Source organism: Tamandua tetradactyla, chromosome 20 (assembly GCF_023851605.1).
Source record: "Tamandua tetradactyla isolate mTamTet1 chromosome 20, mTamTet1.pri, whole genome shotgun sequence".
NCBI classification, from domain to species: domain Eukaryota; kingdom Metazoa; phylum Chordata; class Mammalia; order Pilosa; family Myrmecophagidae; genus Tamandua; species Tamandua tetradactyla.
In genome coordinates this window covers 15,423,520-15,448,190 of record NC_135346.1, presented here as the reverse complement: position 1 = coordinate 15,448,190, position 24,671 = coordinate 15,423,520, and the positions used below count along the sequence as shown (strand labels likewise).

At 40.8% G+C, this 24,671-nt stretch overlaps 1 protein-coding gene across 3 annotated transcripts in view; it reads right to left on the bottom strand.

Moving 5' to 3' along the window:
• The window catches only part of SMAD5 (SMAD family member 5), a 108,562-nt gene that overhangs the window by 64,401 nt on the left and 19,490 nt on the right, over positions 1 to 24,671 (bottom strand). Inside the window, exons 1-2 of one of the 3 annotated variants that reach the window (XM_077138522.1) lie at positions 13,975 to 14,042; positions 12,190 to 12,241 (exon numbers count right to left, since the gene is read on the bottom strand). The exons of 1 other annotated variant lie outside the window; for it this stretch is intronic. The gene's annotated coding sequence lies outside the window, so the exon portion shown is untranslated. Of the gene's footprint in view, positions 1 to 12,189; positions 12,242 to 13,974; positions 14,088 to 24,671 lie in introns of those variants that run through there. One more of the 3 variants, XM_077138520.1, reaches the window with a different exon arrangement.

Genomic DNA, 24,671 nt, shown 5'->3' with positions numbered 1-24,671 from the left:
AATATCTGAACTAAGGCATGGAGTGAAGGACACTGATTCAAGGCTTATCTGAGAAGACACGTGGCTGGTGCCTGCTGGTCCTTTGGCTTCTGGTTTCAAACAGCTTTCCCGGGGGGCATTTTCTTTCTGCAGCTCCAAATATCTCAGTCTGTGTTGGCTCTGAAGATTTCTAAAATGGTTCCCTCTTAAAGGACTCCAGTAAATGGATTAAGATCCACTTTCAATGGATGAGGTCACATCTCCAGGAAACCACCTAATCAAAAGTTCCCACCCACAACTGGGTAGACCACATCTCCATGGAAACAACCTAACCAAAAGGTTCCACCCTAAACAATAGGTCGGCTCCCACAAGATTGGATTAGGAAAATGAACATGGTTTTTCTGGGGTACACAAGAGCCTCAAACCAGTTTACCCACTTAAAAGACTACAGTACAATGTAAACATAACTTTAATATGCAGTGGAAAAGCAAAATATTCGTGTGACTCACTTCACTGCAATATTCACTCTATTGCAGTAGTCTGAAGTCAAACCTGGAATATCTCTGAGGTATATCCGTAACTGGAAAATAGGGGAAAGGAAAAAAGTAAAAAGATAAACTTGTGAGTATGACTATTAAGAAGGAAACAAATGCACTGCTAGTGGTTAGTGACAGACAAAAGTGGAAAACGTAACAAGTACGCAAGGGAAAAAAAGAGCTAGCTCATGAGACTCAGCATCAAGGGATTGAGAAAAACCCTAGAATGAGCTGAGACTCAGCATCAAGGGATTGAGAAAACCTTTAAATGAGACAAAGTGTCAATGGCTGAGAGATTCCAAACAGAGTCCAGAGGTTATCCTGGAGGTTACTCTTACACATTAAGTAGATATCACCTTGCTATTCAAGATGTAGTGGAGAGGCTGGAGGGAACTGCCTGAAAATGCAGAGCTGTGTTCCAGTAGCCATGTTTCTTGATGATTGAATAACGATATAGCTTTCACAGTGTGACTATGTGATTGTGAAAACCTTGTATCTGATGCTCCTTTTATCTACCATGTCAACAGGCAAGTAGAACATATGGAACAAAAATAAGGAACAGGGGGAACAAATGTTGAAATAAATTTAGTTTGAAATGCTAGTGATAAATGAAAGTGAGGGGTAAGGGGTATGGTATGTATAATCTTTTATTTTCTGTTATCGTTTTATTTCTTTTTCGGTTGTCTTTATTTCTTTTTCTGAATTGATGCAAATGTTCTAAGAAATGATGAATATACAACTATGTGATGATATTGAGAATTGATTATATATGTAGAACGGAATGATATGTTAATGTTTTAGTTTGTTCTTAATTTTTTTTAATTAATAAATAAATTTTAAAAATAATGGTAGGGGGAACTGCTGTTAAATTCAATTTGGAACGCTAGTGATTGGTGAGGGGGAGGGGTAAGGGGTATGGTATGTATGGGTTTTTTTTTTTTCTGTTTTCGTAAAAAAAAAAAAAAAAAAAAAAGAGCTAGCTCATATCTTCCTTTCCCCCTCCTTGTGCTCCCCTTACCTCATATCACATATATACACACAGGATACACCTAGGTGAACAAAAGCCTTAAGGATGAGATGGAAGTAACCGTTTGACATATTAGCACAAATTTTGGGGGTGCCTACCATGAGCTCTAAACAGGAATATAACAATCTGCAATTTGCAAGTCAGCTAGTTTTAAAGGACAATAAAAAGGAAAACCAAGTATCCACCAGCCAAACAAAGCAGGAAAGGATGGAGGGGATAATCAGCTGGTATGATAGTGAAACAAAAAGGCTAAACAGGCAACAATGTGACTATAAATCTAAGGAGTCAGGCTCTAAGAAATAATCTTTCATGCAGTGTAAAGTTCTATTTAAAAAGAGATATTCAAAGAGGCATTTCAAGAATACAAAAATGGTAGTAGGACATAACCAAGGAAGAGACTAACTAGACAGGCAAAGAGAGTAGAGAAAACATACCTGCAACCCGACTATGAGAGGAAGACACAAACTAAGGAAATGGTGATAGGAGAGATAGAAAAGGAATATGAGGGACATTACAAATAAGATAATGAGGCAGGAATGTGATGGCAGAGGCGCCCAAGGAAACAATTTGTTTATCTGGCCAGATCTGAAATTGAAGCATGGAAGAGAAGGAATATGTTGATTTGGAGGATAGTATGCTTAGAAGTGAAAGGTGAATCTGTGAGAACACTTGATTTATTTCAAATTTACTGACTGCCTACCATATGCCACGAATGCTCCTTGCTAGGAATTCAGTCTTAAAAGACAATATCCATAATCTCACAGATCTTAAAGAGTAATGGAAAAGAAAAGAAGGTTCTATGAAGCACTTCATATGCCTTTTAGTATATCACTTAGTTTTACCACAAATTTACTTCCATGTGACAGCTGACAAAACTAGAGGATTAGAGAGTTTAAAAATGAACAGCAAGCACAGAGGGCCAGTAATTGACCAAACAGGAATGTATGTTATTTTTTATATCAGAACTTGGAGAGACTAAAGAATACAACTGGAAACCCATTATCTGCTATTATCTTGATCTTATGTACTTTACCTCTGACTTGATAATACCCTTTATTGATATATTTTGTCATTTCTTAGAGAAGTGACCTCAGATTTAAAAAGAAAACCAAGCAATAGTACGATTTAGAAATCCATGGTAGCTTCTCTGAAATTCTTCTGAAAAATTACAATTATTAAACAGCAACTCAGAAATCTAGAAAAATGCAATAGTACCTCAGTCAAAAATGAAAACCTTATAAAACTAAGACACACTACACATTATAAAAGAACCTATCACATTACAAAGCATACACACATACACATCTCACTTTTTCAGTTCCAGCATCACTTCTACAGGCAAACCTCCCATATCTGTCAAGGTGAAATTCCCCTATTACATACTCTTATGGCACATGTCTCTACTTTGGGGCACGTGACATACCTTATTTTTACATTCATCTGTGCAATATGCCCCCAAAAGAATATAAATTCCATGAGGAGAGGAGCCATACTTGTTTTTACTCGTCACTATAAACTTAGTGATACATATGTCCATACAATAGTCATTCATGTTTCAAAAGGATTCCCTCCAATATATTTGGGGCCATACACATTTGGAGGCTGAAATTAATTTAAATACCTGCTCTACATAGCTATGGATCATTAAACATTTACTGAGCACCTACTATCTACGAGACATTGTGGGATGTGCAGGGGGGGATCAATCAGAGCTATGCCAGCAAGCTTTGAAGACTGTTAGCTGCATGAGGGTAGTTGGCTGGACTAAGCGAAAGTGCCTTTCTCTAAAATCCCAATCAAAGGCTCTATAAGGATGAGGCGATAACAAAAACGCTAAAGATATAGTGTCTCCCTCCAAAGAGTAATCTAGCATGACAGACACCAAAAGAGACAATTATGACACTATATGGTAATTATGTACAAAGCATTAAGTAAACAGAAAAGGGACAGAGGAAGGGCAACTAACTCAGCAAGTTATCCAGCCAAATGGCACTTTTCACAGTCGCATCCTCTTACTACAAATACAAGTAAGACACTGCTCCTCAGAACAATGGAATAAAACTGGAAATGTTATTCCTGCTTCCAATAAATATTAATAAGAATTCTTCAAAAGCATTTTCCTGTACTGGAATGTCTTTTGCTTCTCAAGAGATTTTTCAAAAGCCATTCACTGCCTGGACCACTTTCCCTAAACTCCAATCTCTAGTTTTTAGCTCTTTCATCAGTCAGGCCTCAGTTTTAGGTGTCATCTCAGGGACTTTCCTGATCACCCCACATTGATACATAAACTAGGCTTTCCCTAATTCTCTAATCCAATACTATGTTTATTTTCTTCAGGGTATTAACTAATTTGTAACTAGGTGTTCTTTCATTTGTTTTTCTCATTTGTCTGTCTCTCCCACTACAATGTAATCTTTAAAGAAATAACAGTGAGTACATTGAGAGAACCTGTTAAATTATTTCAAATCATTTATTCATTCAAAAGAATATTTATTGAGGTAGTATCCTGGAAGCTGGGAATATAGACGTGAATAAATCCATGCTTAAATTCTAGTGAAGGGAGACAAAAATACAATACGTAATTAGTAACTAAGCTAAAATTAGATTAAAAGTTTTATAGAGAAAAATAAAGCAGAGGAAGGCATATGGGGAGTGCTGGGGGACAGGTATAATTTTTTTTTTTTAGGTATAATTTTAAATACGGTGTTTGAACTGGGCCTCACTGAGAATGTGCCAACTGAGTCACGACTTTAAAGAAATAAGACAGTGAGCCATGCACACCTCTAGAGGATACCCACTATAGGTAAAGGTAACAGGCAATGCAACAGGCAGAAGCATGGTGGGAACTTGCCTGGCACATTCAAAGAACTATAAGACCAATATAGTGAGCATGAGAGAGAAGATAAGGAATGGGGTCAAAAAGGTAAGAGAACCCCAACTGGAATAAGTGCTTGTACTACAAGTAAAATGGAGATCCACTGCGAGTTTCTGAGTAGAAACATGACATTTTCTGAATTGTATCATTAAAGAATTTTTCTGGCTGGTGTATCTAGAATTAAGGGAGATGGTTTGTGGAGTGGGCAGTGACACTGATAATGGAGGGAGCCCAATTCAGAGATACAACAATACAGGTAAGAATGATGACGGCCAAGACTGGTTGATAACAGTAGAGTGGTATTCTAGTTTGCTAGCTGCCAGAATGCAATATACCAGAATCAGAATGGATTTTAAAAAGGGGAATTTAATAAGCTTCTAGTTTACAGTTCTAAGGCCAAGAAAATGTCCAATTAAAACAAGTCTACAGGAATGTCCAATCAAAGGTATCCAGGGAAAGATAATTTTGGTTCAAGGAGGCCTAAGAAGTTCAAGGTTTCTCTCTCAAGTGGAAGGGCACATGGTGAACACAGAGTTTCTTGCTCATCTGGAAAGGCACACAGTGAACATGGCGTCATCTGCTAGCTGCTTCTCCTGGCTTCCTGTTTCATGAAGCTCCCCGGGAGGCATTTTCGTTATCTCCAAAGGTCACTGGCTAGTGGGCTAACTGTTTCTCGTGGCTATGTCATTCTTCTCGGGCTCTTTCTGAATGTTTCATTCTCCAAAATGTTTGTTTCCTCTCTTATGGGACTCCAAAAACTTATCAAGACCCACCCAAATGGGTGGAGACATGTCATCACCTAATTCAGCTTAACAACCACTCTTGATCAAATCACATCTCCAGGGAGATGATCTGATTACAGTTTCAAACATACAGTATTAAATAGGGATTATTCTGCCTTTATGAAATGGGATTTAGATTAAAACATAGCTTTTCTAGGGGACATACATCCTTTCAAACCAGCACATTCCACCCTCTGGACCCTAAAAAAGCATGTTTTCCCCATACACAAAACACATTCATTCCATAACAATAGCAGAGAACCTTAAACCATCTCAGTAGCAATATACATGAATTACAAAGTTAGAAATGTACCAATTCCTATCAAAGTCAGTTACAGGCATGGTCTATTCTAAGGCAAAATTATCCTCTGGCTTTGGACCTTTGAAAACTCATAAGTTATTTGCTGCCAACACACAAAGAAGGAACAGTCATAGGATACATTTATATGTTTCCATAGGGAGGAGGGAACACAGGGGTCACCGGACCCATACAGTTTCAAAAACCCGCAGGGCAAAATCCATTAGATGTCAAAGTCTGAGAATCATTTATCTTTGGGGCTTTTGAAAGTGGCAGTCCAACCCTTTCCAAGGGCCTATGCAGAGGTCTGCCTCTCTCCAAAGGCAACACTGGGGGACATTGGGGAGACCACCTTTTTCTCGGCTCCATCCTCTCCAAGCATTGGGGCCGCACCCGGGCTCTCTACCATCTCCAGGGCACATGCTCAACCCCTCCATGTGGTGGCAGCCAGGCTCTCCCCAAACCCCAAGGAATGTGCTTCCCCTCTCGATGGGCTTGGGTGGGTCCACTCTCCTGGCCTGAGGCTTCTTGACTTCAGACCCTGAAGTTTTGCCTCTGAAATTATTTATCCTCCAATGTGTCCCTTCTCTGAACCCTTCAGTCCAGACAGGCAGTGGCTCTGTTTACACAGGTCCCACAGCACTCTCGTTGGCTTTCTATGCAGTAGCCTTGGATTAAGCCCATCAGACATGAGGAACTTCTACAAATCCTTCCTGGGATAACTCCATGTGCAATCCCGGCTTTTTCTGAAATGGCTGACTGGTTCCACGTTTGGTTAAATGCTCACACAGGGCACTATTCTCTGGGTTCTTCCTTTCTGGAGGCCCAGAATTTTCCAGAATATCAATTTCTAGTTTCTTTGTACCCAGGAGTTCAGTTCTCAGCTTATCTCTTTCCTGTCGCATTTCACTATAGGCTGTGAGGAGAAACCAGGCTGCACTATCAACATTTAATTTGGAGATCTCTTCTGCTAAATATCCAAGCTCATGGCTTTTAAAATCAGCCTTCCAGCCAAAGCCACTAGTCAATTTTGCCAGATTATCTGCTATTTTAAAACAAGGATTACCTTCCTTCCAGTGTGCAATAGCGCCTCATTTCTGTCTAGAGCTTCATCACGGGTAGCTTTAGAGTCCACATTTCTACCAACAGTCTCTTCAAAGCATTCTAGGCCCTCTCTATCAAGCTCCTCAAAACTCCTCCAAAATCTTCCCCTTATTCATTTAAAAAGCCGTTCCAACATGTTTGGTATTTGCAAACCACAGCAGTACCCCACTCTTGGTTCCAAAATCTGTTCTAGTTTGCTAGCTGCAAGAATGCAACACACCAGAGATGGATTGGCTTTTAATAAAAGGGGATTTATTTCATTAGTTCTTCACAGGAAAGGCAGCTAACTTTCAACTGAGGTTCTTTCTTACACGGGAAGGCACAGGGTGATCTCTGCTGGCCTTCTTGCCAGGCTTCTGGGTTCCAATAACTTTGGGGTGATTCCTTTTTGCATCTCCAAAGGCCTGGGCTGAGCTGAGAGTGCTGAGATGAGGTATGCTGATCTGCTTGGGCTGTGCAACGTTGAGCTCTCTCATTTAAGCACGAGCCAATTAAATCAAACATCATTCATTGCAGCAGGCATACCTCCTAGTCAACTGCAGATGTAATGAGCAACAGATGAGGTTCACGTACCATTGGCTCATGCCCACAGCAACAGAACTAGGTGCCTTCACCTGGCCAAGCTGACAACCAAATACTACCACAGGTGGCAAGAAGTGGACAATTCTAGATGTAATAATAGGTTTCCTAATGGAAGAGATATGGGATGGATGTGTGAGAACAGAGAAGTCAACAATGACTCCAAGGTGTCAGCCTGGGCAACCAGAAGAAGGGAGCTGTCATCAACTAATTTGGGGGAGGCTGATATGGAGCTAAAGGAAGATCAGAAGTTACATTTTATATATTAAATGTGTGAATAAAATATGCTAAGATTCACCAGGCTTCATTTCAAGTGAAGGCATATTAACATTAGTAATTCAAAGTTCCTAGTCTTATCTCAAGTTACTGAAATAGGACCTCCTGACCAACTCCCATATACATACCCAGAAACCACCCTCATTCCCTACCAGAGACAGACAGAGGACACACACACACACAGCTCCCAGCAGGTAAAGGGCCTCCTAAGTGTTTCTGCAAGTACTCAAATGAATTTCTTTATATGAGTTCCCAAGCTACAGGCACCATTAGACACCAGTTCATCCCTCCTCTTCTGCCTCATTTCCCTCTCTTAAAAGAAAGCCTCAAGATGATTTCAGAGCAGCCAATCCTTTACGTGCAGAGCAGTGCTGGGTTTAATGCAAAGGCAGGGAATGCTCTCTAACTCTGTAACACACTCTTGTCACTACAGCCCTGAAGTACACTGCTCATGCACCAGACTTACAAAGTAAATGCATAGAAACAGCTGCTTCTAATTGCTTCAATCTATAATAAGGGGCAAGTAGAAACAACCCCCCAAATTTCTCCCAGCTCTGTTAGCCAAAACAAAATCTCCTGAGCACATCAACCATGCAAATAAAATGTCCATATGGGTCACAAACCACCACCACCTCAGCCAAACTATATAAAAGAATAACAGGTTTGGGATATATTCACACACCATTTGGTCCTTCAGAAGCGCATGAATGAATGTCCATATTATCATCACATATTGTGCGTTCATCACCACAATCAATTTTAAAACACTGTCATTATTCCTAAAAAATGTTTTAAAATTCCATAACCCTTATCCCTTCATACTGACCCTTAGCATTAGTGTGATATACTTGTTATTGTTGATGAAAGGATATTAAAATATTTCTGTTAACTACAGCCCATAGTTTGCAACAGGTGCATTTTTCCCATACACCATTCTATTGTTAATAGTGATATACATGTGTCCTAGTTCATGAAAGAACATGTTTATATTATTCATAATACCAATAATGGTTTTATACAGCGTGAGTTCTCACTTGCCCTACAAGTGTTACAGTATGAATAAACGATTTTGTGTGATCTTTCACGGAAAAAAAAAAGAATTACAGGTGGGGTGTTGAAGTAACAAATTCCTCAAAACCATTCCCTAAAATTCAGATTAGTTAGGTTTGAGAGTAAGACCCTACCTCCCACATTTTTATGCAGCAGATTTCGGAACTAAGGCTTTAGGATCGACTGTAAAGGAAGAAAGCCACTTGCCTAATTTATCTAAGGGTAACTTTCTGGGGATTGGTGGGTTAAAATTTCCTTACCCCTTGTGGTTCTAATATCAATAGCAGTCACCAAGTTTCAGCAGGAGTAAACTATCCTCTGTTAAAGCAATTCTAATCCAGGTATACAATTACTACAAAACATGTAAACCACATCTATGACTGCAGGCAGACACAGAAAAAGAAATCAAACATAAGCTTGCTCACAATCTCTCCTAAATTGGGCATCAAAATTATTTTCCCAGAGAAACACTTAAACCACTACTCTTCCCAATTGTGGATCCTGATTTTCAAAGACATCAAAAGTTCTCATAATGGATTTCAAAGCCCTTCTTCAGTGGCTGAACTCATGATCCCTGACACTTCTTACAGCCTAATCTTCATGTCTATTCCCTCTTTGTGCCCACACAACTCTCTACATTTTCATCTTCTACATCCAGACTTTTGTTTCCCAGATTTTAATCACTCTTTAAACTTCACCTGCTCCTCTTAAGTCTTCTAATTATGCAGAGCCTGATCTAGATGTATCACTCACCCCCACAGAGCCTGCGAGACTCCCTACATTGCTACCAGATGTGTTTGTGTATGCTTGTGTAGGCTTGTAGGCACAGGAATAGACACAGAGCTGGTCAATCTTATATTGCTTTCCCTTAAATTATAAAATCAAGTGCAGATACCAAATCATTACTGTTTAATGTATCTATGGAACCCAAAGAGCTAACCTGTGTACACAACATATGCCCTATGAAGATGCTCTCCAGATACTTCAGTGCACCCCAAAGTTCAAATCCCCTACTTTCATTTAACATACAGTTTCAACTCCAAAGAGTGAGAAACAGTCAGTGAGTTAAATGGACACTCAATCAATGAGCAAAAGATGCGAATAAGGGGGAAGAAAAAATACTGGCTTTGGAATATATCTGCAATATTCACTCTTCCTTAGAACAGACAAACCAGAATAAGTGGACCTCAAGTTGTACAGCCTACCAAATAGGATTCTAGACAAACCCTAACACATCATGTAACAAAACTGAACAAAACAAAACTTGCCTTGAAAGAACCAGCCATATTCTGAGATCACAGCTAAATTTGAAAAGTATAAGCCTCCTCCAAGAGCTCCAGTTGCTATACTCAGAAAAAGGTGGAAAGTGAAGTTAGTTTTTTCTTACTATTATTTCCAGTAATAATAATATATATAAACATAAATCAAAAGGAAAAGTCCAGTTAAAATCTCATCATAACCTATCAAATTTTCAAATTTCCAAGGAATACTAGTTTGTAAATTATATATACATCATAGGTGGAGACTGGTGCACAAAAAGATTTAAGAGAAAAAAAAAAGTAAAATTTACAAAATGCCCATTACCTACAAGCTCCCTGAAATTACAATATTGCACACTCCTGTCTAGTAAAGAGCTAATTCTTCCAAAATATTACCTCAACCAAGGTAAGATACAGTAAAAGCAAGAATAGTCTCTGAAATCACCTCCCTCCAGAATGGGGCCAAAAAACCTTCCTATCTAGCTGCTCAAGGCAAAAAATATCAAAATGAAATAAAAAGCTCAGCACTGGCTGTTAATGAAAAATCTAATAACTCTTAACTACCCCATCTTTTCAAAGTCGTGAAACATTAAAAGTTGTTAGAATAAAAAGGTTACCTACAAGATTGGGAAATTAGCAAGCCCTATCAACAACATTTACGGTTTTTTTGGGGGGTGTGTGTGTGAATGGTCTAGGAATCGAACCCGGGACTTCCACATGGAAGGTGAACATTCTACCACTGAAGCATCTGTGCACCCCAACGTTTAGTTTTTAAAAATTCTTCCAAAAGAGTTTTGAATCCTGACCTTCCATTTTGGTATACACATCACTTCTCAGAGAGTTCTAGTTAGAGATAAAGGGTGTATGATAACAGCAATGAACTGGATAACCCAACACTAAAAATTTCAATTAATACTATTCTATTAATTGTGTAAGTGAGAAAATAAGGTGTAAGAAGACATGGCTAGTTTCATGGGATCATTCATCATCATCTTTGGTGGAGAAGCACCCTATCTCTGTAGTTCTTAGCCTTCTTGGATTTCAGTCCTACTCTCCAAGATATGGTTTTCTCCAGAATATCCACAGTGGTGCAGAACAGAATTATTTCTCAGTCCGCTACTGTCCCTTATAAAAGAGAATCTCCAATGTCTTTTATTTTATGAGTAGACTGGCAAATCCATAAGACAGAAGGTGTCTGTAACATCTGAAGAAATAAACTCTCTTCTCTTCTTTGTGCTTTGTAAGAAGAAGCACAAAAGAGACAAGGAACATAGACCCTCAAGAAATAAAGAGACCAGGGAAGACTGATAAACCAGGAGAAGAAAGGCAGTTATATCCTAAAATGTACTCAAGTTAGCTCTGAAATTCACCCAAATGTGTGGCACATTGCCCAAAACAATATATACAATCTGGTAATTCTAGTAAGTCATAAACAAAAAGGGCTTTCTTAATTCAAAGATTCAACAAACGAGCAACATTAAAATTTATATAAAACACAACAAAAAATATATGTGAAATAGGTTTTAAAATGGTATTTCAATTTAAGTTACTAAGAAATGAAAAAAAACTAGTTTTGAATTGCTTAGCTTTCAAAACACTAAGAAGCCAGTATCTCTGATTTGACCAAGTTAAAATTTTGTTTTCAGTCAAGAGAGAAAACACATTGCCTCTGTTTAATGCAAAGGACAAAAAAGTTCATCACTGCAAATCATAATGTTTGGGTTCATGATGAAAACAGGAAACAGACAGGCTGCCCAGGTATAATTATGGTTGTAGTCAAATGCGCCTTCAGGTTCAGCCAAGAATTAAAATCCAGTGAAGAGGGTAAGCAAAACTTACTTGCTTCAACCTTGCTACTGAAGGCAACTTTTAATAATACTCTCAGCAACATGTTACATAACCAACAGTAAACAACAATCTGATTCAAACCTCATTAGTAACAACATTCTGCCACTGTCTCCCACTGAAATTAATAGCTGGCTTTGCCAGAGGGGAAAGAAATGTAGCCAATCTACCCATTTCTATGGCGCCTAACTGTGAACCAGACAAACAGATAATACCACCAGATCTCACTAAAAGTTCACTGCTCCTTTTAACTAAACCATAAAATATGGATGAATTTAAAACATAAGAGAAAAGTCAATTGAGAAAGTTCATCTAACTTTTACTGCCTATTTCAGCTATGATCTGAAAGGAATGGAGCATAAAGTGATGATGAATGGATACATGTAATGAAGATACAGGGGAAAATTTATAAGATAAGAACTTCAGCTGTGTGAAAAGGAAAGGCACACTGACTAAGGGAGCAGCAGCATAGAAAGGGATGGGGAAGAAGATGCTACAGGAAAAGGTCATGCAAACAATCATAAAAATTAATTTTTAAAAATCTTTAAAATGATAGGTACAATCTTTACGAAGCTTACCTTTTGTTAAACTGTTCTGAGTTGTTCTGAATTTTATGATCTCAGGGTTCACCTTGAGAGTGAATTTTTTTAAATATTTAAGAAAGGAGTAAAAGAAAGGATACAAAGAATATAAAATAATTTGTTACAGGCCCTCAAGTAACTATTTACTGAATTTGGAACATACTCATTTCATGATATTAAGATCAGTAAGTGTTAAACTGACACACTGTGACTAGGTATTATAGTCTGCACAACAGACACTACTGCAATAGCATCTAGCAGAAATTTAAAACTATCTGGAATGTTACTAAATCTATGTGGACTAAGATTTTCAACTTTTCAGCTTTCAAATTCAAATTAAAAAAATAACTGGCAATTTAGGTACTCTAGGTTAAGGAAATCCAGGAACACTCACTTTAAAAAAATGGTAGAATAACAACGTAAGTACCCTTTCCTCTCAATTTACTGAAGCCAAGATAGAACCTCAACCTATTCAGTCTTTGTTGCTAGATAAGAACACTTTGGGTAGTGCTTGGCAACAGGCATGATGTGACAAACCCAACTAGACTTCAAAACTTTTTCCACCAAAAGATAAGGTAAACAAGATATACTTAGCACCCCACCCATTTAAACTCACAAGCAGCCAGGAATGCTTGGGTCCCTCCCCCTCTCCCCAGACCTTCAGTTGGTCAGGAAACAATGTCCCTACAATCAAGATAGAGATCTGGCTTGGGTGTTCAGGCATTCCTCACCTCCAGGCTGATCTACAGCTCCATTCAACTATGCCATCAAAACCAGAATTGGAACATTTTGTTAGAAAGCGGGCAAATGCCCAAAAAGCCCGACTATCCTCGCACCAGCTTTCTGCAACCAAAATTTGTTGTGGCTACTGAACGTGCTCCAACTTAAAGCAGGCGCCACATGGGAGTTTTCAAAGCTTAGGCTCCAAACTCCACGTAGTAAGCGCAGGAGAAAGGGGAAGAAAAGAGGAGAAGGGGGGAGGGGGAGAGGAACACCAGGATTTAGATTTGTGAATTTCAATACTGCTGTTAAGGTGAAAAACCCGGGCAGGGGAGAAAATGGTGAGGGAAAAGAGACACTGCTTTGGCATTCTCCTTACAGCAATGCAGTAGTAAAAGTAGAAGAAATTTTTGCAAGGGTGAAAACGGGCATGGCAAGTGGCAGAAGCCAGTCAAATACCGGCTGAGTGCAATAGCAGATCACAACTGTCTAGAGTGTAATTCCCACCGATAAGCGTGGATCCTTATCTTTGAAACACAAAGCGACGGCAGCACAGATTCATCAAGCCACTGCATGGCGTTGCAGTGCTGGAGACCAAACCGCTTAGCCAAGCAAGGCAATCCTACCAGGGTTGTGTACTGAGGGGTGGGGTGGGGGGGTGCTGAGATGAGGCAGGAGAACAAATCACTCCTTTGGGCAGAAGCGAGGCCGAGACGTTAATCCCCCATGAGGACGTCCCGAGCGCCTCCCTCCACAGTCCAAGCTGTAAGGGCTGGGATGGGGCGAGGGCTAGCCTCCGCCCCGCCTCGCTTCAGGACGCCCCGGCCGCAGGCGAGGCCTCCGCAGCCGGACCGGCCTCGTCATCCCCGCCCGTCGGGACCCCAGCAGGCTGGGGCTCGGCCTACCTCCCGCCCCGCAGGCCCCGGGTCCCCGCCGCTACCCCCGCAGCCGAACGCCCCCGGCCCGGTCCGGTTCCGACCGCTGGGGAATGAATGCGAGCCTAGTCCGGGCATAGCCGGCAGCCCTGGGTCCTTCCCGCCCCGGGGCCCCTCAGTCACTCACGGGTCGGCTGGGCGCACTCCCCGGCGCCGTCGCGGCGCTACCCCTCAGCGCAACTTTATTAGCAGCTCCGCCGCGAGACACGCGCACGGCGCCCGCTCGCCCAGGACCCGGATGAGGCGGGGGGGGGGGGAGGGGGAGGGAACGAGTCTGGGAGAACGCTGGGATCGACGCATGCGCGCAAAGGAGTAAGTGGCCGCAGCCCGGAGCAGCGGAAGGTCTGCCTTGATTCCGCGGCTGAAGGAAGCGAACCTCCGCGGTGCGGTCAGCGCGGCACCTTCGGCTGCCGGAAGCCTCTCTTGTCAATGGCCAGGCCTAGAAGTGGGGATCGGTTAACTTCCGCCACCACAATAACCACGAGTAGCCTTCACTAATCAAATCAGCCGAAATTAAAAAATAATAATTGTCCTTGATAGAGTCAACTGGAGATTTTCTCAGTCATACAGTAAATAAAGGCATCTTTGGATTCGACTTTGATATCTCTACTGATTTGTAACATAAATCTGATTGAAGAGAGGCCTCTTTCTATGCAAAAATGACTTCAAGCCAAGACCCCTACCCCTTCCTACTGGAGGCGTCCCTAAAGGCCCACCCATATGGAGATCTTAGACTGCTGCTAACCCCCACCCCCACCGCACCACAACCCCTCCCGTTGCAGACCTGCAAGGAATTCCCGGAGGACCGGCCTGCCCTGGGGCTTAACTCCAACGGTTCAAGATAAACACCCTTTTCACCTCCTAGGAGAAGGGAGAGCTGCTAAGGACTCAGCCCTAGGACAGGTGAGGCCATTGAGGTGCAGAGAGACTTTAAATCCAGGCATCCATAGGCTAATATCCCTCTGGGGCTAGAGCTGATGCTCTTTTCTTCGTAACTGAAGGTTCTTCTCAATGCTTTTTCCCGCCAAAGTCCCCTAATTGTCCCAGCCAAGGTTGGCATTTCCCAGAATATGACAGTGGTACCACCAAGGGCATCTCTCACCTGACATACAAATTAGTCAGCTGCTATTTTGCTCCAGGCTCCAGCAGGTTTTTCCATGGGGAAGAGGACTAAGTAAATGTTGCATAAATCTTTTCATTTACGATGACCATCTCAAATACCCACAGAGGCCTGGTGAGGGAGTGGAATAGGGTGGGGAACCAAAGACTGCCTGCCCCATTCAAAGGGGCAGCTGCTAGCCACTCCAGTCAACCGTAGCCATGGGGAAATCTGGTAATAAGGACCCAGTGTTGGCAGATCTGGTTTTTCAAGAACAGCTGGAAATCTGAATTTTTATGCAAAAATCTCAGTTTTTATATGTTTAGCATCTCCTTCCTTCTTTCCCTCCCTTCCTTCCCTCCTTCTCCCTCCCTCTGTCCCTCTCTCTTTCCCTCTCTCTCCTCTCCCCCTTTCTTTCTTTTCTTTCTTCCCTGTATAAGGCAAACAGAATAAACCCACGGTCCTGGTTTAGCCTACTGGCCATCAGTTTGCCATCTCAGATCTACAACTTAAACTTCTTTACTACACTGTAAACTTTGTGAAAGTAAAGTCTGTGTACATTAACTCTTTGTTACACTCACTGATTGTTTGTTGTTAATTCAGAAGTTTCCAGACCTCAGAAGGCACAAACTTCTGGAGACTGCATAGGTTTATAGCTCCCAGAAGTGCCAATAACCCTGCCTTGGAGAATACTTTTTTTCAGAACTGGCGTTTGCAGAATTCTTTGTTGTACGTGATGGTATATAATAATTTGACTTAAATATTTTGTATGCTCAAGGCATGCCTCACTTCAAACAGCCCGTAAAATACTGCCCAATACAAAATTTGTTGTTTTGGCATCACTGCAGATTTGAAAGAAATAATTTATGAGTGCAGGATTCCTTGCAATAATCACATTTATTATCGCAAAGCCAACAATTTTGCTTCTTGAACTATATGTCCATAAACTGATCAAATCCCAGCCAGACTCCAATCTCTCTTAGTTTCTGTGTGGGCTCAGCTTAGTCTTAAAACAGAAAGATGATAACATAGTGGGGAATATTAGAAAATTTTAGCAGCAGCACAGATGCCTTAGAAGGGCCCAAGAAATTAGACCTCAGAGGGTATAGAAAATCAGAGGGATGACTAAGTATCTTTATAATCAAAATAGCAAATGAACCAGACTGCCAGAGGCATAGGAATAGAATAAGGAAATCCCTGTTCAGGGCAATCAAGTTGGATCTAAGAAAAAATGTAGAACACGATGTTCTGAACACACAGATATAGTCAGTGGGCCATCGAAATAGATGCACTGAATTTTCAGTTTGACATTCACATAATCAGGAAGATAAGATTTAAGCAGCTTCAAATACTCCATTTTACTTTATTTCTAGAAAAACTTATTTCTAGATTATTGAGGTCGGTGGTTCTCAAGCAGGGGTGATTGTGCCCACCCCTCACCTGGACCCCAGGGTTAGGGAATATTTGGCAAAGTCTGGAGATATTCTTGATTGTCACAGCCTTAGCAAGGCTAATGCTGCTAAACATCCTACAGTGACCAGGACACCACTCCAACACAAAGAATGATCCAGCCCAAAATGTCAATACACTGAGCTTTAGAAACCTGATTTAAGCCCAAACAGCTTTTTCTTTTTTAAATTGGGTTGATGTTTAGGGAGAAAATGGGCTTTTTTATATTTTCTTCAGTGATCCTTCAAATTATTAATTTAATATAATCAACCTAAATAATTAGCCCGTGACCTACTCTCACTTTGAATTTTCCAAATCCAAAGAGGAAGCGACTTTCAGGAAGTTGAGATCATATATGGAAGACGGAAAATTGGAGTAATTAATAAGTCTTTCCATATTTTTAAAGTTTTGTTTTTAAATTTAGGGTAATTGAGGCAAACTATTTTTTGGTTTCAATATCCTTAATAAATATCTCAATTCCACACTTCGTTGTAGCTGGGAAGATTCTCCCTAAATGTCAGTGCCTATCCGGTAGAATTGGAAGAATGTACTGATGTTTAGAGAAGTCACCCAGCTTAGAAGCATCCGTGAGTGACATCCTGGGGAATCCATAAAAGTTCCCCGTAGCTGCCTCAGAGACTTCTCACTTCCTTAGGTTCTCATGGTAAGTGGACATCAGAGGAAGAAATGCCTAAGTTTGTATGACTCCTCCCGACATTGTCCATGGAAACAATAAAGCTGCCTTTTCAAATTCTGAGAATTCAGTGCATGTTCTTCAGTTGGCAGCCTGCCCCCACCCCCAAGCCTTAATACTGGAAACAGTGCACGAATCAGAGCTAAACTGAGAAGAGTTCCGAGAAGACTGAGTTTCCAAACAAACGATGGTCAGAGACACACTCCACAATCCAGAGAGAAAAAAATTATCCTGACAATTTTCAAAACGGCCTTCATATCGATCTTTAACAGAATGAACCAAGCTTCTGTGCCAGAGAACAGACTAAAGAGGTTTTATCCAATATTTGAAAGACAGTTTTTCCAGTAAAGCTTCAATGATCCCATGTGAAATGTTTCTTCAGTGCTCCACAGACCCTTTATTTTCACAACTCCGAAGCTGAGAGTCTTAACGTATTGAAAAAGAGACGTAAAATAAAATAAAAAAAAATTTTAAAGCAGCTGCCTTCATTTAAAACATAGGAATCTGGTCAGCAAGACTCCTCAAATCTATAGGGATTGATATCACAGAATCCATGAGCCCCTGGAATTAATATGCACATTTTTACAGAGAGATCTGTACAAATTCTCTGCAGAAAGAATCTGTAGCTTTCATCAGGGTCTCAAAAGGTTTCCTGACCTTCAAATGTTTGCAGATGCTTTAAGCAATAGTTACTCTACACGTGGTATAAGTTTAATGTGTCCATTTTAAGTTTTCTTTTCTTCTCTTTTTCTGAGCAACATAATTAGGAGACTCCTCTCTAGGGAAGTCTGCTTGATGTAGAGTGTAGAAACTTGGCTTGCCTGTCTACAGCCATCTGTTACATTAAAGAAGGCCTCCTATGGCTGGAATCCAAAACACAAAATTAAAAGGGTTGCTTGCACCCACAGTCATAAAACAAAGAGGCTTTCTAAAGCAAGACTTGGAGTGAACACTCATTTCTTTCTGACCTAAACAGCATCTGTTCCTCTTGATGGCAAACACACCCCAAATTAATTCAACTGACCTCCACTGTTCTATATTATCAATTTTCATCCTCAGGGACATAGTCTCAGATGAGCCAAACCGCATGTGTCCAGAGCAGCAGGTGAAAATCTGCAAGTGTTATGGAGTTGAGGAGAAAGGAAGGAGACAAAAACTTCATGTTCTCTAGGATTCCCTGTAAGTGCTTCAAATCTTAGCATGCTGGTTTGAAATTATTATGTACCCCAAAAAAGCCATGTTCTTTTTTCTAGCCCAATCTTGTGGGAGCAGATTTATTGCTCAGATGGGATCTTTTTGATTAAGTTGTTTCCATGCAGATGTGACCCATCCCATTGTGAACAGAACCTTTTAATTAGGAGATGCATTTCTGCCCATTCAAGGTGGGTCCTTTAAGAGGGAACCATTTTGGAAAAAGCTCAGAGCCAACACAGACAGAAACATTTGAAGATGCAGAAAGAAAATGCCCCCGGGGAAGCCATTTGAAACCAGAAGCTGGGATAGAAAGCCAGCAGATGTGACTATGTGCCTTCCCACATGACAGAGAAACCCCAAATGCCATCAGCCTTTTCTTCAGAGTCAAGGTATCTTTCCCTAGATGCCTTAGTTTGGACATTTTTATGGTCTTAGAACTATAAGCTTGTAATTTAATAAATCCCTTTTGTAAAAGCCAACGCATTTCCGGTATATTACATTCCATCAGCTTTAGCAAACTAAAACATTTAGTTGTGACATCTCTGTAGCCAGACTTCCTGGGTGTGGTCACTGACCCTCTCACTTACTACCTGTGAGATCTTGTCCAAGTTTCTTAACCAAATGGCACTTCAGTCTCCTCATCTGTAGTATGGGGGTAACAGAAGAATCAACTTAATAGAATTGCTGTGAGGATTAGATGGATAGAGATTTGCAAGGAGCTTAAAATGATGCCTGGCAGATAAGTGCTAAAAAATGTTTAAAAATCATGCATTTTCCCCTGATACACTAGCTACTTCTAAAATATACTGGACAAAATCATTTATTACATAAAATGTGTATTCATTTACTGGGCAATAGACCCTCTTCTTTTCTTAGTCTTATAGGTAATCCCATTCATTCCCAGACCTCTGGTACCATTTATTGAAGACAATTCCCAAATTCTTGTTTCCATCTTGGACTTTGCTAAGGAATTCCACACACTTAAGTTCAAGTACCCTCTGAACAACTCTACTGGATGCAGTAGTTATGCATCATGTCTGCCTCCCAGACTTTCCATTCCCCTTACTTGTGCTTCATTTGTGGCACCATTCCCTCTTACGTTAACCACAGCACCAAGAAATGGGCACATGACCCAGAAGAGTTCATCACAGTACCCCAGACACCCAGGCCACCCTGATTGGTTCATAGATAGGCATATGGCTCAAGCAAAATAGTATATATTGTCCCTTGGGTTGATGTACAGATGTTGAGAGAGAAGCTCTCCTTCATTGCTAAGCTAAAAAGGCTGACCCTCAAACTGTGAGCAGCCATCTTGCCACCGCATGTAAGGCGTTTCCTTGGAAATGAAGCCAAAGAGATAGAAGCAGAATGAGATACAGAGAAAACAAAGCCTTCTTAACAAAGGTTTGAGTCCATGGGTCCACCTCTGCCTGAAGCGCTATAGGTCCTCCTTAGACTTCACAATTACATTGGCCAATATATTCTGCTTTTGTTTAAGTTAGTTAAGCATCTCCCAAGGCAATATTTACCCTTAGGAATTTCGCCAGATTTATCAGGTCAAATTTGAACCCCTAATCCTTGTGATTCCTCCTCCAACTTGTTACTGCTCCATATTAATACACTAATAATAATAACTAATTAATGACAACTCCATCTACACAGCTGCTCAAGCCATACCTGGCAGTTATCTGTGACAGGTTGAATTACTGTTACTAACTCTTCACACACCCCTCCTTTTGTGGAATTACAGATCCATGCCCTTTTCCATGTGACTGTACAGCACCTTCCACTGGAGAATGTGGAATGTACTTTCCCTTTCGATGTTGGGTTTGGCCAGTAGACACAGCACGGACGTAGACTTTCTACATGTGCTTGGTAGTTTGGTCTATTCTTTTGTACATTCGCCACTTAACCATTAGAAAAACAGACCCTAGGTAGCCATTAATCCCAGAAGGATGAAGATAAGCACAGAGCAGGGTTGACCCTAGCCTGGAGCCAAGCTTAACAGATCAGCAGCCTGAAGCACAATTACCCAAGCTGATCCACAGATCCATGAGTAAGAAAAATAAATGTTTGTGGCAGACCACTGAGATTCTAGAGTTGTCTGCTATGCAGCAACAAACTAACACCTTCTTCACTTACTCTCAGCTCTTGCTCTTATTTGTTTATTCATCTATTAACTCCCTTGTTCAATAATGCAACAAATACAGTTTGAACACCTTCCATGTATCAAATGTTTTTGGATACCTGGAAAAGACATTAAACAAAACAGACACAAACAACAGCTCCAACTGAGTAAATAGGCAATACAATAATATGAAAACAAGTAAAATATATCATATAGTATGATACCATACAGAAAGACAGACTCGTGAATAGGGGTGGGGAGGAAGTGCAAGGCTGAGGAGAAGGAATGGCTGCTGGTCTAACAGCGTAGGCAGGCTTACATAGCCTTGTCCTTCCACTTCTGATCCAGCAACAAATCTTATCAACTCTACCTTCAAGCTTATCTCAAATCTACCCATCTCTCCCCATTTCTTCATTTTCTGCAGATAGTCACTGTCCTTTCTCACCTGGACTAAATTATCTTCTGCTTTCACTGAGCCTCAGACCAGTCCCCTTCCAGCCCAAAAGCTATTACATGTTTAAAATGTGAATAAGGGTGGGCCACGGTGGCCTCTCCGGAGACCCAGGTTCGATTCCTGGTGCCTGCCCATGTGAAAAAAAAATGTGAATAGCGTTATGGTCATTCTCACATTAGAGCTCTTAAAGGTCTTCCTGATGCATTCAGGGTAAACTCCAAACTACCTCCCATGACCTCTAGGGGCCCCCCACCCCCTGACATCACCCTCATTACCTATGCCTTGCTCATACCAGCCTTCTTTCTGTTCCTCAAATGCCACCAGCTCTTTCCCAGCTTAGAGCCTTTGTACATATGGCTCTCTTTGTTCGTACTCTCTTCCCACTTTCGTAACTTCTGAAATGCTTTGCCTACCACTCTTTGCCTGTCTAACTCCTCAGTGACCTCAAGTTTCGGCTTAAATGTCGCTTTCTTACAGAGGACTACCCTCACCTCCCCCCCACCACACACACCTTGTCTAGATCAGGTCCCTCTGTGACACATTTCCAAAGATGCAGATCTTTCCCTGTTGAGACTCTCTTCTTACATGTCATGACTTGCAGAAAGTCTGTATTCCCCACTGGAATTCAGCTCCTCTTCCCAACTGACTCCTTAGCACTTAGAAAACTGTCTGGGGTGCTGTAGGCCTGTAACTGGGAAGTTAGGATTTAAGGGATGATTATGATTGCTGAATCATATCATATCATAGATAATCCTTTTATTTTCTGTTAGAGTAGACAGAGAGAAAAACCTGAAATTAGGAAACTATAATCCAGTTGCCTTGATCTCTGATAATGATAGTTTAACTATATAGTCTTTATCTTGTGATTATAAAAACCTTGGTGCCTGACCCTCACTTGTACACTCTTATCTTGTTTTTCAACTTTGAGCCATATGATCTCTGTGCTGGTTTGAAAGGATGTATATCCCCTAGAAAAGTCATGTCTTAATCAAAATCTCATTTTGTAAAGGCAGAATAATCCCTATTCAATACTGTATGTTTGAAACTGTAATCAGATCATCTCCCTGGAGATGTGATTTAATCAAGAGTGGTGGTTAAGCTGGATTAGGTGATGACATGTCTCCACCCATTTGGGTGGGTCTTGATAAGTTTCTGGAGTCCTATAAAAGAGGAAACATTCTGGAGAATGAAAGAGATTCAGAGAGTGAAGAGTAGCACGACATAGCCACGAGAAGCAGAGTCCACCAGCCAGCGACCTTTGGAGATGAAGAAGGAAAATGCCTCCCAGGGAGCTTCATGAAACAGGAAGCCAGGGGAAGAAGCTAGCAGATGATGCCATGTTCGCCATGTGCCCTTCCAAATAAGAAAGGAATCCTGACTGTGTTCACCATGTGCCTTTCCAGATGTGAGAGAGACCTGAACTTCATCGGCCTTCTTGAACCAAGGTATCTTTCCCTAGATGCCTTTGATTGGATATCTCTCTAACCTTGCTTTAATTGGGACATTTTCTGAGCTTTAGAACTGTAAACTAGCAACTTATTAAATTCCCGTTTTTGAAAGCCATTCTGGTTTTTGTATATTGCATTCTGGCAGCTAGCAAACTAGAACAATCACTCAAGACAGCTCCTAATGTTTATTAATGACGGGCTTTGGGTCAGCCCAGAACCTACCCACCCCAAGTCCAAAATTCTCTTGCTACACAGAGCTGGATCTAAACAAAATTAGCCTATCTGACATATGCAGTAGCTGAAACTTTAACCTAAAAGCGACCAATACGTCGTGTGACTGAGCATGTAATCAGTCTGTGCACACTCAATAGTTACATTATCTCCAGCCTTGTCGTCTCAAGCCATTGTGCTCATTATCCTAAAACCTGCCCGTCTTTTGGTACTGTAAAGCCATCAGAGTTACTGATGTTCAGGGAAACAGATTTTTAGGCCAATTGGTCATCTGATCTCCTGCTTTGTACCTAGCAATAATCTCTCTCTTTCAAACCTTGGTGTCTCAGGAATTAGTCATTTGAGCACATCAGACAGAGAACCCACCACTTTTGATCAGTATCAATTTGGCGACCCCAGAAGGGACAAAGTTTCCTAAGAAGCAAGGAGTCCCACTGCCTAAAGTTCTGGAAACCCTGCAGGACAAGTAAACATGATAATCAAGCTTTTTGCAGCCAATAGACTCTCTAAAGATTCAGTGTGCTGGTTTGAAACTGTCACATACCTCAGAAAAGCCATGTTCCTCTAATCCAGTCTTATGAGGGCAGACTATGTTGGGTGGGACCTTTTGATGAGGTTGTTTCTATGGAGATGTGACCCACTCAATTGTGGGTGGGACCTTCTGATTAGATGGAGATGTGACCCCACCTACTCAAGGTGGGTCTTAATTCTTTTCCTAAAGCCCATTATGAAGAGAATAAAAGGCAGAAAACATAGAGAGCTCAGAGCTGACACACAGGGCAGAGAGATGAAGCCATTTGAAGATGCAGAAGGAGGACATTATGCAAAATGCCAGAAGCTGAGAGAGCTATTGAAACCAGGAGCCAGGAGAGAAGGACAGCAGACGTCGCATGTGCCTTCCTATGTGACAGAGGAAACCCAGACATGATCAACCTTTCCTGAGTAAAGGTATCCTCCTGTTAATGCCTCAATTTTGACATTTTCATGGCCTAAGAACTGTAAATTTGTAACCTAATAAATCCCCTTTATAAAAGCCAGTCCATTCCTGATATATTGCATTCCAGCTGAGCAATTGGTTTTTTCCTCTTCTGCTGGCACTCCAGAACCTCAGCGCCACAAAAAACTTCAAAGAGAGAAACTGCTCCCAGTTCCAAGTCCAGACACTAGACTGGGTGAATGGGTCATCAAGGTAACAGTTGGTCAGAAGTCAGTGGGTTTTAGTCCCCTGGACCTGGGTTTGAGACCAGGTCCCATTTCCAGAATGATCCCCCTCTTTGCTCTGACCTTGACATTTTTCTGTTTTCTGAGTACCATTCTGTGGGAGTTCAAGACTTTATCTGTTGAGTATACTACTAAAAAATAAATAATCCAAAAATTAATTGGCATTTAAAGAAATCAAGTATGTGTATGGTGCCTGTTTGTGTTACTTAATATGATACATGTTTAATTCTAAATCGGTGTGTTCAGTCGAGTTATTAATTGGTGTATTACTTAAATAGTTTAATTAATTACTTGGCATATCACTGCATTTCTACTGTTCAAGTACTCCTAATTGGCTACTGATTATGAGAATTCTTTAAAATGGGAAATTCTAACTCTAATAGCATTCCTGAATATAGGCCTTTGGACTGTATTTTGAAAAAATGGAAAGATTTGTTTCGAGCCTATGAAAAAAAAATGGTTTCTTCTATAACACTGTCTGGCTTCAATAAAATTTAGAATCAGGAGTTATACAACACTATATGATGTTGTTAGGCATGGTTTTAGTTATTCTTAAAAGAAGATTACAGATCATGGAAACAACCAAATTTACTTGTCAGTTACACTACTTTGCTCTACTGCATCTCTAAAAGTTTATGTGATCAGCTACATGTCAGAACTTTATATTCAACAAAAAGGGAGAGGGAAAGATGCAAATTATGTTCTTCCTGTTAATTAACATAACACTGGTAAATGCGTAAAGGCGAGACAAGACAAAACTTCTGCTACTGTTTGTGATTGATGACTCCAATATAAGTCAATGGCAAAATGTTTTTATTTCTGAAAATAGCTTCATTTAGAAAATGCTTATAAGAAAATTAGGACCTGGATTATAAACTCTTATGGAAGTTACATTTATACCTGAGC